Genomic DNA, 12,813 nt, shown 5'->3' on the forward strand with positions numbered 1-12,813 from the left:
TGTGCATAGCTCACTATGGCTTATTTACTACTTAATGAGGTAAATGACTTCTGGACCGCACGTAAGGATGGGAGCTGGTCACCAACAGAACCAACCATATTATTAGAGAGTTGGAACTTTCAGTTCCATCCCCCGACCCCTGAAAAGGGAAGAGGGGCTGGAGGTTGAATCAATCACCAATAGCCCATGATTTAATTAATCATGTTTATGTAATAAAGCTTCCATAGAATACCAAAATGATGGGGTTTGGAGAGCTTCAGGGTTGGTGAACATGTGGAGATTCGGAGAGAGTGATGCACTTGGAAAGGGCATGGAAGCTCCTCACTCTTTCCCTATACCTTGCCCTCTGCATCTCTTCCACCTGGCTGTTCCTGATCTAGTCAGTACAATGTTTCTCTGAGTTCTGTGAGCCGCTCTAGCAAATTAATTGAACCCAAGGAGGGAGTCCTGGGCACCTCTGGCCTATAGCCGGTAGGTCAGAAGCACAGGTGACAACATGGATTTGAAACTGGCACCTGAAGGGGGGGAAAGGGAGGCAGTCTTGTGCCTCTGAGCCCTTAACCTGTGGGATGTGACGCTATCTCATGGTAGATAGTGTCAGAATTGAGTTGAATTGTAGGACATCCATCTGGTGTCAGAGAATTGCATGTTGGTGCAGGGAAACATTCCCCACACACATGTTAGAATTGGCATCCAAAACAACTTTTAAGGTCTTAGTGTATTTTGTTATAGTAGCCTGAGTCGTGATGACTGAGCAAACCATGCCTCAAGCTGCTAAGGTAAAATCTGATTTGGAATCATTTAACCTGGAGAGCTGAGCTGAGACAACCTTGAAACTACCTGACAAGTAAATAGGCCTAAGGAAAAAAATTGCAAAAACCTGTTTTCTAAGAAGAAGTCAGGAAGCAGTGAAGAATTCCAATGCAATGAATAAACTGAATAAGTGGGATATTTTACACTCAAGGAAATAGAGATAATGACAAAATCTGAAGAGGATTTTAAATTAAGTGTACTAAAACTCCTCAAACAGATAAAGGAACTAAAGACAAATTTATAAACATACAGATGGATATATTAAAGAGCAATTTAAAATCTTTGAAATTAAAAATATACATTGAAATAAAAGCCCCAGTAGATGGCACAATGAACTGGCTGGAGCCAGAATGAATTTGATGAAAGATCTGAGGAAATCATCTAATAAAGCACAGAGAGATAAAGAAATGTAAATTTTAAAAGATAAAATACAAAGTCTGTAGAATTGAGACGTTTCAAAAGAAGTCCCAGAAGAATAAAATGCAAAAACATTAGGAAGAGGAATTATCAAAAAAAGCAATAGCTGGGAATTTTCCATAACGTAAGACAAGTCCCTCAGATTGAAAATGCACTCTCCAAAAGTAAAGCGGTATAAAAGGAAAAATAAACACACACACACCCACAGACACAAACAATGAAACTTGTGACTTCTTAGAGACTACCAGAGAGAAAAGACATATTTTCTAAAAGATATTCTTCAGGCAGAAGATGGAAGATAAGATATGCAGGAAAGAATGAGAATAAAGAAAGTAGTAAATATGAAAGTAAATATAAAGTAACTTTGACTATATAAAACAATAATTACAATAGCATGTGAATATTTAAAAGATGGAAAATTCACAACAGCAATAAATGAAAAGTTGAGAGTGAGATGTTGTAGTTAAAGTGTCGTAAGCTCCTTAAACTCCAGGAGAATAATAAAAGTACTAATTTTAAACATTGATAAGTATTCATGTTGTAACTTCCATGGTAACCATTTAAAGACTAGAAAGACTGGTTATAGCTTCTAAACTAGCCAAAGGAAACATGTATCGATTTTTTAAAAAATTTAACCCAAAAACAGCAAGAAAGAAGACTAAAAGGTACAAGAGGGGTAAATGCTTTTCACAAAAGATCTCTCTAAAATATGAAGGTATAGAAAAATTGTAAGTAAAAAGTATGGGTCAAAGAATGCCATGGAAATACTCATGAATAGAAAGCTGGTATAGCTATATTACTATAAGATAAAATAGGTTTTAAGTCAAAAGCTTTCCTAGATTATAAAGAAAGTTATGTAACAACTGTCAATTCTTATATATTGCACAGAGCCTTAAAATAAATAAGGGGAAAAAAGTGACAGAACTAAACAAATAGAGAACTTCATAATCATAGTGGGAGATTTTAAAACAATTCTTTCAATTATTGAAAGATTAAGCAGACTAAAAATTAGTAAAATATTATTTCAACAAAATAATTAAGAAAAGCAACCTAAATGGCATACGTTGAATGCTGCATAAAAGACATGTAAAATATACATTCTTCCAAACATTTGAGGAAATTGAACATTTAATGTGATATAAGACACAGCACAGCACATTTTAAAGGAATGAAATTATATAGACACTGTTATTTGCAATTAAGCTAAAAATCAATTTTTTAAAGTAGAAAAAAAATGTTCAGAAATGAAGATACAGACTTTTAAATAATGTATTATTAAAAGAAAGAATTATAAATATAAGAAAATATTTTGAATTGGGCAGTATCAAAAGTACTAGATACCAAAACATATGAGATGCAGCTAAGATTGCACTTAGAAAGAAAATTTATAGCCTTAAATACACATATTAAATAAGATGAAGTACTAAAATTTCATAAGCAAAGCATACATCACAAGAAGTTTGAAAGGTTTATCTGTATTTTAAGGTTGCTGTAATTCATTTAGTTTGACTGCCAAATGATAGTACACTGTTTGAGTATATCAAAAATATAGTTACCTATTCTCTTTCAGAGAACATTTGGACTTTCCAAGTTTTTATTATAAAGTTGCTACAGACTGTATTATACATTTCTCCGTAGTAAAATTTAAGAGTTCTCTTAGGTAAATATTAAAGAATAGACTTGTTGAAGTTTAGGGTTTGTGAACAACTGAAGTTGTTATACTATTTATATTCCAGCAATGATTAAGAGATAGTCTACATTCCCTTCAACACCTGGGTTGTCGGACTTTAATATTTGCCAAATGAATGTGACATGTGAACGTCAAATGACACCTCACTGTGGTTTGAGTTGTATTTCCCTATCATAACTGAGGTTTAATATCTCTTCATGTGTGTATCAGACATGATTTTTCCTTTTTTATGGGTTTTGCTCATTTTTCTACTGAGTTGTTTATCCTTTTCTTATAGTTCTTTTATATTCTTGATTTTAATGCCTTGAAAGTTATAGTTGCTATAAATACCACCTCCCAATTTGAAACATATTTTTTGTATTATGGTAAGGTATATAAAACATAAAATTTACTTTTTTAAAACCATTTTTAAGTGTACAATTAAGTGGCATTAAGTGTATTCACATTGTTGTGCAAGCATCACTACTATTCATCTCTAGAACTTTTTCATTACCCCAAACTGCAACCGTATACCCATTAAACAATAACTACCCATTCCCTCCTCCTCCTGCCCTTCCTAACCACTATTCTCCTTTCTGTCTCTATGAATTTCCTTGTTCTAGGTAATCATATAAATGGAATCATATAATATTTTTCCTTTTGTGCCTGCCTTATTTCATGTGCCATAATGTTTTCAAGGCTCATTCATGCTGTACAATAATATTCCATTGAATGTATATACCACATTTTATTTATCCATTCATCAGATGATGGCCATTTGGATTGTTTCCACCTTTTGGTTATTTTGAACAATGTTGCTATGAACATCGGTATACAAATATCTGTTCAAGTCCCTGCTTTGTGTAATATGTATTTTTACTTTACTTAAAGTTTCTTTGATGAAAAGAGATATTAATTTTATATAGTCTTGCTGAAAATCATTCCCTACACCAAGATCAAGAAGGTATTCACCTATGTTTTATTTATGCAGCAATATGAATGTAGCAATATAATATTGATTTTAAGTCCCAGAATATTATATACAATACAGTATCTTTCTTATAAAGTAAAAAGCAATTAAAATTAAAATGTTCTTTTAAAGGAATACATATGTATGATAAAACAATATTTTAAGACATTAAAGAAATGATTGAAAACAAGATTCAGGAGAGTGGTAGACTGGAGGAGGGAGGGCAAGTAGATGAGTTGGGGTAGGAGGACACAGAAATAAATATGTTAAGAGGATTAGAAAAGAAGAAACAGAACTGTCATTATTCATAGATGGCATGGCCTTGTATGTAAGATAATCAGAAATCTAAAAATGTTATAATTAATTAGAGTTTTCAAGGTTAGTGGATACAAAATCTATAAACAAAACCCACTTAGATTTCTATACACTAGCAAAAAGTTAGAAAATTATATTTTAACATATATAACTCTTAAAAAAGTACAAAAATACAACATACATAGGAAGATGTAGAAGACCTTTATAGAAAAATTATACACTTTACTGAAAGACAAAGAGAATCTAAATAAATGGAAAGACATCATTATTTTAAAGACATCAATTCTCTCTCAATTGATCTATAGACTCAAAGCAATCCCAGTCAAAATCCTAAACAGATTGTGTGTGTGTGTGTGTGTGTGTGCGCATGTGCAGGACTAGAATAGCATATTCAGTAGTGTACACAGGGCCAAGGACAACTAAGATCTCCCAGATAAAAAAAATGTATTATAAAGCTGTAGTATTTAAGACTGCATAGGATTACTGCTTAAGGAGTTAATTATATGTTAAGAGATGACAGCAAAAAATACAAACTATTCAACTTGATCTTGTTTCTATATGCTCCATAATATATTATGATTTTTCATATGGCATTAGGCTACATTTCTGTTAATAATGATTAAACAAGTAGGACAAAAAGTGTCGATGGATGTCAACTTGGAAGGAAGTTATGCTATAGGACTCTGTTCCTGCACTTTTTATATTTATTCTTAATAAACAACATGGAATGATGAAAGACTTAGGTTTCAAAATTATCTTGACAATAATTTTCTTTAAATTTACATATATTACACATTTTATAAAACACATTTTATAGGCACAATAATATTTAATCTTTATAACAAACTTATGAAACAGAGAGAGAATGTAATTTGGGATAGAATAAATTGGAACCTATTATTGCCTTAAGTCAACAGGATGCAATGGCCTGCATTACGCTTAAAAAATGAATTATGCAAATATAAATGGAAGGAATCTAGTTTAATGGTGATTCTTAAGTGGAGTTGAAAAGGAGTCTTAATATGAGAAGAGATAATGCTAAACAGAATTAGTGAAAGTCTTTTAGTCTGTTTAATAGTAGCAAAATATGCATTTCAAGGGAAGTGATGGCAAGCTGTACTCTGCATTGGTCAGAATACTAGGAATGCAGAGTTCAGTTCTAGGTACTATATTTTGAAGGACATTAATAAACTAGAGAACATCTGCTGGAGAAAGACCAAGATGATTAGAAAATTAAACTGTCAGGAGAGGAATGGTTGAGATTAGCCTGGAACATGAATGTTCTCATCAAATATTTTAAAAGGCATCATGTAAAATGAAAAATAGTATTATTTAATGTTGGCTCAGAGAACAGGTATACAGCCAACAGATGAAAATTATAGTAGTGCATATTTCAACTCAGTAAAGGGAGAACATTTCTAATAATTCACTGTTCAACTTAACCTCAATGTTTGGTATTGTGCAGCTTAAATAACCAGGTAAGTGCCTAATTTTTCATTCTTATTTATTGAGGCATAACCTGCACAGAATAAAAGTGCACTTATCTTAGATGTTTGGTTCAATGAATTTTTATGATTTATCCAAATCAAGATAGAGTACTTTTTCCAGAACCCCAGAGATGAAGCTGTGCTCTCATGGAGTTTACAATCTAGAAAAGAAGGCAACATTAGAGAGGTGCAAGATAGTGTGACAAAGGGGAGGTTCCGAAGGTTCTATGAGAGCATATAACAGGGAATTTAACCTGATCTAGGGGTAAGGTAAAGTATCCCAAGGATGAGACATTTAAACAGAGACTTGAGAGATGGGGGAAGCTAACCTGTCAAAGGAAAAGTTTGTTTGGGAGTTTTTAGCAAGATGGGTACAGTATGTGAAAAGCTCTACCTTTCAAAAGGCAAGAGAGAGCATGGAATGTTCAAGAAGCAGGAACATCTGGGAAGGAAAGACAGAAAAAAAATTCAGAAAAGTCAGCACCAAGCAACTGCATTATTTTCTTTTAGCTGACCTTAAATAGCTTCTATCATCTTCATATAATATTGATGAGAAATAAACTAATTGCCTCGAACAAACAAAAGAATATGGTAATTTTTCTCCTCATGTCTGAGTTTCCTAGAACCTTCTGTAGATCAAACATCCCCTTTTCTAACTCTGTCCTCTCAACTCTTGCCCAGTCTCCCTTTGTTTTATTTCCTACATCTCCTGGTACCTGGTCTTTCGAACAGCTTACTACATAAATATTTCTCTTGGGATTCTGTAGGTTTTCAGGGAAAAGACTTGACTTTTACTTACTCAAGGATGAGAAAGAAGATGATAGAAGAAACTGATACTTTGTTAAGAAACATCTTTACAGAATAAAAATTATTAAACTACATCTATATTACTATACAATAATTACTAATACAGTAACTAATAGTTACTATAAGTTAAAACTTCACAACTTTTTGTGCAGTCTTTTCAATTATATCTACACATTTTGTGGCATGCCCTGATTATAACTTTCTGTGAATTGTAATAATAACTAAAAACTTCATTGAAAGCTTACTCTGGCCAGGCACTGTTCTAAGATCTTGACATGTATTTATTTATGTAATTCTTACAACAATCTATGAGGTAGATGCTATTATTATGACTATCAACAGATGAGGAAATTGCCCAGGGTCACAGAACTAGTCAGAAATAGAGTCTAACCCAGGATCTGGCTTCAGATCCTCCAGTTCTAAAAGAATACTTATTAATAACAAAAATGAAATAATTCTAACTGTAGGAAATATCTAGTTGACAGAGTTTCTTATATATTTCATTGAGGCCATTCACAGACAGAGTACTTTCAGAGTGCCATATATTTTTCCTTGCATAAATAAGTCCCATAAAGAATTTCTGAAAAAGGACAATGGGCCACAAAATTATTATAAAGAACTCTGTAAATTATAAAGAAATGGGAAAAATATATAAAATTATTGACATGTGAATTAAAAACTCTATAAGGTAATCTTATTTCTGGAGATAATGTTTTAACCCATAGGATGAATTTTTATGAATAGACTGTCAAGTGATGCAGGTAACTGATATAGGAGTTAATCTGGAGGCTGAGACAATCTTTCTGTATCCTTTGAACAAACATCAAAACCAAGTGTCTCTTCTTGCCTATAACTCCATATTGTAGTCAGGTACATAATTTGAAGTATATATCTATCATAATGAACCTTTACTCTCCAATCTATTAGCACATACATAGTCTGAATTTTTTTTTTGGAGGAGGGGGTTCGAGGGGCTACACCATTAGTGACTGCTTTGCTTTCATACAGTCCTAGTCAGTCCTCTGAACAGTAAATTGTTCTGCATGCACATCCTAATGAACACCAAGCCTCAAAGAGATCCCACAGACATTTCAGCAAGATGCCTTCATTTGGTACAAACCCCAGATTACTGTTGGAAGGCTGTTTTGTTTTTGAATGCCTGGAAAATATACTACCTTTTAAAACTATAATTAACTATTGTTTTCTTAAGCCTAAGTCATTGAATTTGGACATACGCCACCTCTGGATTTGTTGATATAAATTTGTATTTGGGAATATTAACAGCAGAATATAATCTACAGTCTTCGTTCACACAAATTGCAGTAAATTACAGTTTACTAAATTGCTGTACTAAGAGGAAAATAGAAATGTTTGTAGATTTCATAAAGCAAACATAATATTCCAAAAATAGTTAGGGTTGTTACCTTAAAATGGCCAGTTGTTTCTCAAAAGGGATCAATATTAAGTATAGACATTTTCATCCCATGTTATATTTCACTGACTTTACAGTTACCAATCCTTTTTTTTTCCAGTATTTATTTTAGAAAAGTTGGTCTTTTTATTTATTCTTCTGGTGAAAAAAGTAATGTACAAAAAAGACACTAAAACATTTATATGGATATGCAAATTTCATTTGTAGAAAATTATATGCCACTTCTGTTATATGATTTATTAACTAACAACATAATTTATTTACTATAGAGGATTTGATGTATTTTAAAACCCTAGGAAGTAAAATCCGTTTTTTATGTGTTTGTTTTGTTTTGCTTTTGAAGTAATGCTATCTTGAATAAGCTAAAGTTATTAGGAAACAGCCTTTTTAAGCTTCCACTGTCCTATGCTAACTTTAGTTTTATAATAAATTATTCTATGCATATGTAAATGCTCACACAATATACAAGTTTCTCATATACTAAGTTTCTATTGGAAAAGACAGAGAACACATTCACTTCTCAACATAAAACTACAAAAAGAAAAAACACTTTAAAATCTATGTTTAGCCCTGATTAGGATGACTGATAAGATCTTCCTGGAAGCCAACAAGTACACCAACATGGAAATTAAGAATTTTCCTCTAAAATAAAATTGTAATCAAAATGTTTATCAATAAAAGTCTACAGGTCTCGGGCTTCCCTGGTGGCACAATGGTTGAGAGTCCGCCTGCCGATGCAGGGGACACAGGTTCGTGCCCCGGTCCGGGAAGATCCTACATGCCGTGGAGCGGCTGGGCCCATGAGCCATGGCCGCTGAGCCTGCGCGTCTGGAGCCTGTGCTCCGCAACGGGAGAGGCCACAACAGTGAGAGGCCCACGTACCGTAAAAAAAAAAAAAAAAAAAAAAAAGTAAAAAAGTCTACAGGTCTCTATGTTTTAATGACTTTCAGAGTTAAGTAGAAGGATCAATAATTCAAGTTTGATTCTAAACCATTTTATACCATTATACATCCAAAAAAAGTTCACCAAAAGCTGATGAAACCTATAGTGTATTAGATTGTTTTATGTAAGCTCAACTCAGGGAGGGGGGAAGTCACAAGGGGTTGATTTTTAATGCTAATTTTGATTTCTAATGCTTACAATAAATTAAGTCAACCACTTTCCAAGTTCCGGACTGCCACACATGATCTAAACTGCTCTGTGGGGATAAAACACTTTAGAAGCTTATAGTTCCTACAGAGTGTTTTGATTATTTTATATAAACTAAACTCAAACAGCAAAAAATTTCACAAGGGAAATAGTTGTGTGGTTTAAGGCCACATAATCTGGTTTCAACCCTTGTCTTTGCCTTGAGTTAAAGGCATACTCATTAACTTGAAACAATAAACTCAAACTTTAGCATTTCTGGAAAGAATTCAAATCAGGACTTTGGCAATATCAATGCCAAATATTACACACAGGCTCAATATGATCTTATACAGATATACAGGACATGTAGGTGATGTAGGCAACACCAAAGTTTTAAATGAGCTACAGATATATTGCGCATCATTGCTTTATATATATGTACTGCACACACACACACACACACACACACACAGTTTTCCAGCTTTCTATGTTTCCTAGACTTTACAGTACTGGATTATAAGCTGTGGTTATAACTTCAATATTTATTTAGACTAGAAATGTAGAATAGAGTTGAGTGGTATTAATTAAATACCATATTTTAAAAACCTGGGCCATGCAAAAGTAGACTAAAAATATAACTATCCATTTGATAGTTAGTCAAAAGGGAATGACACGGGCTAAGTAAGCAACCTCTTAACACCTTTGCCAAATGTGATGGAACTGAATAAGGCGTTCACATAGAAAAAAAAGAGGAAAAAATGTATTTTTGTAAATGGATAAGTTTTTTTTTCTTTTTATAAAATGAGTGTCAGTTAAATTTAGGTGAAAGAAATAGTAAGATGCAGCATATTGAAAAGATAAGGAAACATTGTAGGAATGAGTAGAGAAAAAAAGAAAAGACCTAGAAAGCAATGAGGCTGAGGAAGGCAGAAATTATGTTCACAAGTAACAGCAGTCCACAGCTCAGCACAGATTTCACTCAGGTGTGTCTAAAACAAAATCAGATAGTTTAACTCACTCAAACTTAAAATAAGACTATGAACAGGTTAAGAGAACAATGGAACTCGGTGATTCCAAGCAGTTTTTCAAAATTATAACTCTCCCACACTAGTTGCACATTTTCCTTTGTAATAGCAAGGTTGGAAATCACTAATTCACACTGAACTAGCAATTTTTTGAAAAATTATCTTATAGCCAATTTTTTTAAGTTAGACTACTATAACAAAGTCAGGAGATGACCAAAGAAAATGCCATTTAATTAAAAATAGGTTTGCCAAACGGAAGCCCATCATTTCAAGTCAATCTCCCCAAATTTAGAGACAGTGTTCAAAATTTTACTGGACTGTAAACAAAACATCCACTATTCCCCCACCCCCTGCCAGGCCCTCATCCCAAACACTAAGAATTTTTAGGACATTTGTTGAATAAGTCCTAGCTCTATCTATATTTTCCAAATCAGACACATATTTACTGCATGTGTGAGAGACACCAGGCTAGACCCACCGTTACATGTTCTATTTTATTATCATATCACTGAGTATTAAGAAGTATAATGTTGTGGAACTGTATTTCAGGTCCCTAAACATAGTATATCTTATACCATATATGTACCATAAATGCAGTATTGATTCAAAGCCTTCTACTGGCTACTATTCTAGTGTATTCTCATTTACTCACTCATTTAGTTGACCAGGATTTATTGAGTGCTTATGATGTGCCAGGCACTGGCACTGTTAATAGACATCCATGAATCACGACCTCGAGAAGACTAGTACTTAGCAGAGTATTCTGACAAGTTTCAATATAATATGGTAACTGCTAGGATATGGAAAGTACACACTATTACAGGAGCACATAAGGGGAAAACCCAACTGATGGGCTATAAGATGAAGAGTCAGGTAGCCTTCCTGGAGGCTCAGCTCCAGCTGTGTAGAGACCAGGAAAAAAGTTAACTTCTAATTTATCGCCTATGTCCTTGCACAATCCTATCAGTTACTAAAAGACTCTTCACATATTCCTTTGGCTTAATTAAATACCTTCATGGCACATTCTTCTTTAAACCACTGCTATTCTGGTCATTATTTCAATGTTCTTAATCCATCTAAAAAGGTTGCCCTTTGCCTTTTGAAAAATTAATTTATACAATACTGAGGGTTGGGCACTCATTCTATGTATTTTATCCTCTTTATCTCAATAATCCTCCTGACAAGTTTATGAGACAGGTATTATTACTGTATTCACTTCACAGATGAGGAGACTGAGACTTAGAGAGGTTCAGTAACTTACTCAAGGTCAGATAGCCAGTAAGGTGTACAGCCAGGATTTGTACATGGTCTCATTTGAATCCTAAGCCTGCATTCTTGGCCACCACACTCTACTGCCTTCTTCCCTTTTGCTCCTTCAAAGCCCAGGTTAATCCCATCTCCCTTTCTGAAGAAGTTGAGGTGAATGTCACCAGCTGCAAGAAGAGAAGAAAACACTTTTTCTCAAGAAAAACAAAGTGAAACATTGGACCTAAGCCAGCACTACCTTAATAACAAAACCAGACAAAAACATTATAAGAAAATAAAATCTACAGACCAATATATCCCATGAATCCTCAACAAAACATTAGTAAAGTGAATCCAATGTATAAAAAGAATTATACACCATGACCAAGTGGGATTTATTCCAGGCATGTAAAGCTGGTTCAACATTTAAAAATTAAAATCCATTACCTTAACAGGCTAAAGAAGAAAAATCACATGTTCATATCAATAGATGCAAAAGAAAAAATGTTTGACAAAATCCAATAATAGCAAACTAGGAATAAAGGAGAACTTCTTCAATTTCATAAAGAAAATCTAAAGGAAAACCTATAGCTAACATCATATCTAATGGTGAAAAGTTAGAAGCTTTTCCACTAAGGTTAAGAACAAGATAAAGATGTCCCCTCTCACTGCTGCTTTTCAACAATACTAGAAGTACTAGAAGTCCTAGCTAATGTAATGAGAGAAGTAAATAAAATAAAAGGTACACAGATTGAGAAGGTATAAATAAAGCTGTCTTTGTTCATAAATGACATGATTGCCAATGTAGAAAATCCCAAATAATCAACAAAAAATTCCGGGAACTAATGAGTGATTATAGCAAGGTGGCAAGATATAAAGTTAATATGCAGAAGTTATTCACTTTCCTATGCACCAGCAATGAGCAACTGGAATTTGAAGTTAAAAACACAACACCATTTATATTAATAGCCCCCAAAATGAAATACTTAAGTATAAATCTAAAAATATATATATACAAGATTTATATGAGAAAAACTACAAAACTCTGATGAAGGAAATCAAGGAACTAAAAATTGGAGAGCTATTCCATGTTCATGGACAAGAAGACTCAATATTGTCAAGATGTCAGTTCTCCTTAACTTGACAAATAGATTAAATGTGATTCCAATAAAAATCCCAGCAAATTATTTTGTGGATATCTGATCTTAAAGTTTATGTAGAGAGACAAATAACCCAGAATAACCAACACAATACTGAAGGAGAAGAACAAAGTTGGAGGACTGACACTATCCAACTTGAAGACTTACTCTAAAGCTACAGTAGTCAAGACAGTGTGGTATTGGTGAAAGAACAGGCAAATAGGTTAGTAGAAAAGAATATTGAGCCCAGAAATACACCCACACAAATACAGTCAACTGATTCTTGACAAAGGAGCAAAGAAATACAATGGAACAAATACAGTCTTTTTAACAAATGGTGCTGGAACAGCTGGGTATCCATATGCA

Source organism: Mesoplodon mirus, assembly GCF_964341445.2.
Source record: "Mesoplodon mirus genome assembly, chromosome: 3".
In the NCBI taxonomy this organism is placed as follows: domain Eukaryota; kingdom Metazoa; phylum Chordata; class Mammalia; order Artiodactyla; family Ziphiidae; genus Mesoplodon; species Mesoplodon mirus.